This window comes from Urocampus carinirostris, unplaced genomic scaffold (assembly GCF_059441175.1).
Source record: "Urocampus carinirostris isolate Australia breed hairy pipefish unplaced genomic scaffold, RoL_Ucar_1.0 HiC_scaffold_54, whole genome shotgun sequence".
Classification (NCBI taxonomy): Eukaryota; Metazoa; Chordata; class Actinopteri; order Syngnathiformes; family Syngnathidae; genus Urocampus; species Urocampus carinirostris.
This window is the reverse complement of record NW_028283161.1, coordinates 32501-40000: the sequence shown is the minus strand read 5'-3', so window position 1 is coordinate 40000 and position 7500 is coordinate 32501. Positions and strand designations below refer to the sequence as shown.

The window sequence follows — 7500 nt, the reverse complement described above, 5'->3', positions numbered from 1 at the left end:
TTCAGCCACTAGTGGCGGGCACAAGTCCCCAAACACTAGCCAAGTTCTCAGCCACTAGTGGCGGGCACAATTCCCCAAACACCGGTCCGATAATACGCGCGCATATCCCCAAACACCGGCCCGATAATACGCGCACAATTCCCCAAACACCGGCCCGATAATACGCGCGCAATTCCCCAAACACCGGCCCGATAATACGCGCGCAATTCCCCAAACACCGGCCCGATAATACGCGCACATTTCCCCAAACACCGGCGCGGATTTCAGCCACTATTGGCGGGCACAAGTCCCCCAACACTAGCCCGGGATTCAGCCACTATTGGCGGGCACAAGTCCCCCAACACTAGCCCGGGATTCAGCCACTAGTGGCGGGCACGATTCCCCAAACACCGGCCCGGCGCTGAGTTTATGGCCTCCGAAAGGCCCATACATTCAGACGGGTCCATGTATTTTCAGTTTTCCGTAGCAGGTGTGATTGTTTGTTTAATTAGGTAGTTTGTGTTGGTGACGGTGTTCCTAACTGTGGTGGCTTGTTTGTAGAATGTGGGGCCCTGCGTTTGTGTTATGTTGATTTCTGGTAATTTACTTTTTACTAAGTAGTCTTTCAGGTTTTTGTTTCTTTTAAAGGCTGAGATGATTTTGTAATCTTGGATTATGCTTGTGTTCTGTAGTGTCTGATTTATATTTTGTCCATTCATTCAGACGGGTCCATGTATTTTCAGCGACAGCCGCAGTACCGCCAAAATCCATGCAGCGGCGCTGGATTTATGGCCTCCGAAAGGCCCATTCATTCAGACGGGTCCATGTATTTTCAGCGACAGCCGCAGTACCGCCAAAATCCATGCAGAGGCGCTGAGTTTATGGCCTCCGAAAGGCCCATTCATTCAGACGGGTCCATGTATTTTCAGCGACAGCAGCAGTACCGCCAAAATCCATGCAGCGGCGCTGTATTTATGGCCTCCGAAAGGCCCATTCATTACCAACGGGGCTGCAGTAGCATCCCGCGGCCACGCAGGGGCAGATATTGTGAGGGAATTACATGGTAGTGGACGGAGCGCCCATGCATTTCCAATGGGAGTGCAGTACCTCAAAAATCCGCTCCAAGCCACCGAACTTGAGGGCCCGACGTTCCCTCAACACTAGCCCAGTGCAATCGACATTTCGTTCTGTGTACATTGTTACACAGAATGACAATACAAGGGAATTATTATTATTATTATTATTATTATGTATTCAGCCACTAGTGGCGGGCACAATACCCCAAACACTGGCCCGGCGCTGGCTGAGTTTATGGCCTCCGAAAGGCCCATACATTCAGACGGGTCCATGTATTTTCAGTTTTCCGTAGCAGGTGTGATTGTTTGTTTAATTAGGTAGTTTGTGTTGGTGACGGTGTTCCTAACTGTGGTGGCTTGTTTGTAGAATGTGGGGCCCTGCGTTTGTGTTATGTTGATTTCTGGTAATTTACTTTTTACTAAGTAGTCTTTCAGGTTTTTGTTTCTTTTAAAGGCTGAGATGATTTTGTAATCTTGGATTATGCTTGTGTTCTGTAGTGTCTGATTTATATTTTGTCCATTCATTCAGACGGGTCCATGTATTTTCAGCGACAGCCGCAGTACCGCCAAAATCCATGCAGCGGCGCTGAGTTTATGGCCTCCGAAAGGCCCATTCATTCAGACGGGTCCATGTATTTTCAGCGACAGCCGCAGTACCGCCAAAATCCATGCAGCGGCGCTGGGTTTATGGAATCCGAAAGGCCCATTCATTCAGACGGGTCCATGTATTTTCAACGACAGCCGCAGTACCGCCAAAATCCATGCAGCGGCGCTGTATTTATGGCCTCCGAAAGGCCCATTCATTCCCAACGGGGCAGCAGTAGCATCGCGCGGCCACGCGGGGGCAGATATTGTGAGGGAATTACATTGTAGTGGACGGAGCGCCCATGTATTCCTATGGGCAATGCATTTCCAATGGGAGTGCAGTACCTCAAAAATCCGCTAGAGGGCCCCGAACTTGAGGGCCCGGCGTTCCCTCAAGTGCCGATTTTATACCCCCTTCTCCAGCCGACAGCCAGAATTATATTAGGGACTCGCAATTTTGAGAGGTGAGCACCAGGGCTAATCAGCGGCCACCCGTGACCATTGAGTCCGACAGAGCAGAGGCTAGGGGCGGCCTCGCATCTCGCAATTACCGAGGGAAGATGCCGGTTCTCGAAAAATTTCTAAGTTTTTCAAATTTTAAAGTATTGAAGTATTTAGGGCGCTTCCCGCGGCCCTGGCTTTTGCATGTACCCCTCTAAGCTCCGGTTCTCGAAAAATGTCTAAGTTTTTCAAACTTTAAAGTATTGAAGCCGGACTTCCGCGGAGGCTGACAGGGGGCCTCCATCGAAGCACCCTTCACCCCCGGGTGAGCCGGCGTCGGCCCACGGGCCTGCCGGTTCCCCAACTGAGCGATTGGCACACGAGACCCGCCTCGGAGGGCCCACGTCGGCCGGCGCAAGCCGGTGTTCGGGCGTGCGGCTCCTCCGGCTTTGCGGGTCAAGCTCCAGCGCCGAGGATACTAGGCAAACGTTGGGCCCCCCCGAGCCGAGTGGATACCCGCCTCAGAAAGAGCTGGGGCGGTACGTACGGACGGCCTCACTAAGAGGGAACGGAAGCTACTAAAGCACACGTATAACTGTCCGATGTGCGAACGAAAGTGAGGCCGGACGAATCCGATACGAGTTACGAGTGAGGCGGGATCCACGGCTGGCACTCGCGGGGCCCTCTTGCGAAACCATGCCTCGGCGTGAACCTTTTGGCGGCAGAACCAAGACGAACCGAGGTCGAGCTTCCGTCTCGAGCCACACCCAGACGTCCGACCGTCGCGGAGCCCGACGCCACGCGTGCTAGGGCTCCGCGCGAAACATCGTTTCACGACACCCGCTCGTCAGCCCGTCCGAACGTATACGAGTGTCGCGCGGCCCCCCGGGCCCGGCTGTAGCCACAGCCTCGTCCCGGACCAGGGCCGCACCGCCACCAGCAGCGCCCCCCCGGCGGCAGACGCACTCTGGTTGATCCTGCCAGTAGCATATGCTTGTTTTCAAGATTAAGCCATGCATGTCTAAGTACGAATGGCCAGTACAGTGAAACTGCGAACGGCTCATTAAATCAGTTATGGTTCCTTTGATCGCTCCACCGTTACTTGGATAACTGTGGCAAATCCAGAGCTAATACATGCAAACGAGCGCCGACTCGCGGGCGGGGCTCCGGCCTCGCCCCGGGGACGCGTGCATTTATCAGACACAAAAACCCACGCGGTGTCCGGCGGGCGGGGGCTCAGCCGTCGCGCGCGTCCCCCGCGTCCGGCCTCCGCCTCTCCGGGCGGGGGCGTAAGCGGCGCGGGCGGCTCCGCGCGCGCCGGTCCTCGTTCCGCCGGCCCGGCCCCCCCTTTGTGTTGACTCAGGATAACCTCGTGCCGATCGCTCGCCCACCCGAGGCGGCGACGACTCATTCGAATGTCTGCCCTATCAACTTTCGATGGTAGACTCTGCGCCTACCATGGTGACCACGGGTAACGGGGAATCAGGGTTCGATTCCGGAGAGGGAGCATGAGAAACGGCTACCACATCCAAGGAAGGCAGCAGGCGCGCAAATTACCCACTCCCGACACGGGGAGGTAGTGACGAAAAATAACAATACGGGACTCGTTCGAGTCTCCGTAATTGGAATGAGCCGAACACAAACCCATCGGCCAGCATCCATTGGAGGGCAAGTCTGGTGCCAGCAGCCGCGGTAATTCCAGCTCCAATAGCGTATTTTAAAGTTGCTGCAGTTAAAAAGCTCCTAGTTGGACCCCGGGACGCGAGCTGACGGTCCGCCGCGAGGCGTGCATCCGTCTGTCCCAGCCCCTGCCTCTCGGCAAAAGCCCCCGTGATGCCCTTCGCTGGGTGTCACTCGCGGGGCCCGAAGCGTTTACTTTGAGGAAATTAGAGTGTTCAAAGCAGGCCACACGGCCGCCCCTGCATATCGCAGCTGGGAATAATGGAATAGGACTCCGGTTCTATTTTGTGGGTTGTCATGAACTGGGGCCATGATTAAGAGGGACGGCCGGGGGCATTCGTACTGCGCCGCTAGAGGTGAAATTCTTGGACCGGCGCAAGACGGACGAGAGCGAAAGCATTTGCCAAGAATGTTTTCATTAATCAAGAACGAAAGTCGGAGGTTCGAAGACGATCAGATACCGTCCTAGTTCCGACCATAAACGATGCCGACTCGCGATCCGGCGGCGTTATTCCCATGACCCGCCGAGCAGCACCCGGGAAACCGACCAAGTGTCTGGGTTCCGGGGGGAGTATTGTTGCAAAGCTGAAACTTAAAGGAATTGACGGAAGGGCACCACCAGGAGTGGAGCATGCGGCTTAATTTGACTCAACACGGGAAACCTCACCCGGCCCGGACACGGAAAGGATTGACAGATTGAAGGCTCTTTCTCGATACCGTGGGTGGTGGTGCATGGCCGTTCGTAGTTGGTGGAGCGATTTGTCTGGTTAATTCCGATAACGAACGAGACTCAAACATACTAAATAGTACCGCGGCCCCCCGCGCGGTCGGCGGCAGAAAACTTCTTAGAGGGACAAGTGGCTCTCAGCCACACGAGAATGAGCAATAACAGGTCTGTGATGCCCTTAGATGTCCGGGGCTGCACGCGCGCCACACTGAGCGTATAAGCGCGTCGTCTATCCCCGCGCCGGCAGGCGCGGGTAATCCTATGAACCCCGCTCGTGACAGGGCCTGGGGATTGCAATTATTTCCCACCAACGAGGAATTCCCAGTAAGCGCGGGTCATTAGCCTGCGTTGATTAAGTCCCTGCCCTTTGTACACACCGCCCGTCGCTACTACCGATCGGATGGCTTAGTGAGGTCCTCGGATAGTCCCCGCCGGGGCCGGCCCCGGCTCCGGCGGTGTGCCAGAAGACGGTCGAACTTGACTATCTAGAGGAAGTAAAAGTCGTAACAAGGTTTCTGTAGGTGAACCTGCAGAAGGATCATTAACGTACGAGCGGCAGCAGATCCGCCTCGGTACACCCCCGACGAGCCAGACGCCGAGGGCGGCGGGTCGTCGCAGGCGGAGGAAGAGGGTAGACCGGGACGGGACGGGACGGGGGGCGCGGCGCGGGTCACTCCCGGGCCGCGCGTCGGAGCGAGTTCGGCGGGCGCCACGCGGCGCGGCGCGACGCGAGAAAAGGCGGCGGGCGATGTCGCGCTACCTCCGTGCGAGCGGGGTAGCGCGCTCGTCCGACGACCCCAGTAGCGCGGCGCGGCGCGACGACAGGCGACCGCCAGCGACGGGCGAAAGGCGGCGGCCGTGCGCGGGACCCCCGTAACCGGGGAATCCCCCTATGCCGACGACCCTAGCTCGGCGCGGTTCTCGCGCTTCCGGCGCGCGCTTCCGGGGCGGCACTCGCCTCGACGACCTCCCGTCCTTTAAAGGTAACGGTTCGGGCCGGCGCCCCGGCGTCCGTCCGCCCGTCGGTGTCGCGTGTCCGTGCGGCGCGGGGCTGCTCTCGGCGAGGGTCGCCGAGCAAGCGGATCCCCGCACGGATCACAACGGCCGTATGGCGGCGGCGTCGGGACGCCCGCCCGAGACGAAGGTTCAGGGCGACGAAACGGTGCTCCCACCGGCTACCTTTTTCCCCGGCCAAACGCGTCCGTCGGCCGGAGCCCTCGAGGGGCCGCGTAGCGCGCGCGTGGGCCGGCCCCCGGACACCGGAGTTCCTCCCGGGGCTCCGGACACCGGGGGTTCGGTTCCGCGCGGTCCGCCGCGGTCTCCTCTGTCCATCCATAGTCCGGGCAGGCCGCGGCCGGGTCGGGGGCCAGTCCCCCCTCGGTGTCAGCGCGGTCGCGCCGCCCTTGTAAACCAAACCCACTCGCTGACGGGTAGCAACACCCAAAGCGTCGCTTCGCGGCGCGGCGGGGCTTCCAAGTCGGATGGCCTTCCGGGGTCCGGGTAGGAGACGCCGGGGGCCGGCCTCAGCGCCGAGCCCCCGACCTACCCGGCGAGTCCGGTCGCCGAGTCGTGTCAGGCCCGAGCGGGAGACGCCGGGCGCCGGCCTCAGCGCCGAGCGCCCGACCTACCCGGGCCGACGCACGTCTCGGGCGCCGTCGCGGCCCCGAGCGGGAGACGCCGGGCGCCGGCCTCAGCGCCGCGCGCCCGACCCGCTCGGCTCGTCGCGGCGTCGCGCGTATCGCGCCCGTCGGTAACCGCGCCGCGGGTTAGGGGCTCGCTCGCGGGAGCGACCGAACGGCACCCGCGGCGCGTTCGTCTCCGGTACAAACCCTGTCGTGAATTTGTCTCCGATCGTCCCGGGCGGACGTAAAAGGGCCCAAACGTACGACTCTTAGCGGTGGATCACTCGGCTCGTGCGTCGATGAAGAACGCAGCTAGCTGCGAGAACTAATGTGATTTGCAGGACACATTGATCATCGACACTTTGAACGCACATTGCGGCCCCGGTTTTACCCCGGGGCCACGCCTGTCTGAGCGGCGCTTTCCAATCGATCGGACGCGGGCCGGGCCCTCCGCGACATTCCGCCGGTCCGTCCGGCGGGTGGCGCGAGAACCCGGTCCGCGCGGGCGAGGCTCGGGCCCTCCGCGACATTCCGCCGGTCCGCCCGGCGGGTGGCGCGCGACCCGTGTCCCCGCCCACTCCGCGGCTGGGGTTTCGCAGGGACCCCCGTCCCTTCGTACCCTCAAATACAGACTCGGGCGGCGCTCCGTGTCCGTCCGCCCGTCGGTGTCGCGCGTCCGCGCGTCCGGAGGTGCTTCTCGGCTGCCGGTGAGTACGGCTGGTACTTAGCATACCGAGAAGGTGCTCCGCGCGCGCGGCTCCGCGCGGCGGCCCGTATGGCGGCGGCGCTCGGCGCCCTCCTCAGGTAAAGGTCCCGGTCGGCGCCTCGGCGTCCGTCCGCCCGTCGGTGTCGCGTGTCCGTGCGGCGCGGGGCTGCTCTCGGCGAGGGTCGCCGAGCAAGCGGATCCCCGCACGGATCACAACGGCCGTATGGCGGCGGCGCCGGTCCCGGCGCCGGCCCCGACCGCACAGCTCTACGCGCACGCCCTCAGATCAGACGAGACGACCCGCTGAATTTAAGCATATTACTAAGCGGAGGAAAAGAAACTAACCAGGATTCCCTCAGTAGCGGCGAGCGAAGAGGGAAAAGCCCAGCGCCGAATCCCCGCCCTGCGGTAGGGCGAGGGAAAATGTGGCGTACGGAAGGCCGCTTTAGCCCGGCGCCGCTCGGGGGCCCGAGTCCTTCTGATAGAGGCTCAGCCCAGGGACGGTGTGAGGCCGGTAGCGGCCCCCGGCTCGCCGGGGCGAGGCCTTCTCGGAGTCGGGTTGCTTGTGAATGCAGCCCAAAGCGGGTGGTAAACTCCATCTAAGGCTAAATACTGGCACGAGACCGATAGTCGACAAGTACCTTGAGGGAAAGTTGAAAAGAACTTTGAAGAGAGAGTTCAACA

The 7500-nt window shown here is 60.6% G+C and overlaps 3 non-coding genes across 3 annotated transcripts in view; all 3 read left to right on the top strand.

The window, feature by feature from the left end:
- Positions 1 to 3045: 3045 nt before the first annotated feature.
- On the top strand, positions 3046 to 5032 carry LOC148345314 (18S ribosomal RNA). Its single transcript, XR_015848686.1, has one exon. It is a non-coding gene; the product is annotated as an 18S ribosomal RNA (ribosomal RNA).
- A 1342-nt stretch (positions 5033 to 6374) lies between these two features.
- Positions 6375 to 6528, top strand: LOC148345313 (5.8S ribosomal RNA). Its single transcript, XR_015848692.1, has one exon. It is a non-coding gene; the product is annotated as a 5.8S ribosomal RNA (ribosomal RNA).
- Positions 6529 to 7092: 564 nt separating this feature from the next.
- The window catches only part of LOC148345312 (28S ribosomal RNA), a 4530-nt gene continuing 4122 nt past the window's right edge, over positions 7093 to 7500 (top strand). Inside the window, exon 1 of the ribosomal RNA XR_015848693.1 lies at positions 7093 to 7500. This exon is cut by the window's right edge and continues 4122 nt beyond it. This is a non-coding gene — a ribosomal RNA (28S ribosomal RNA).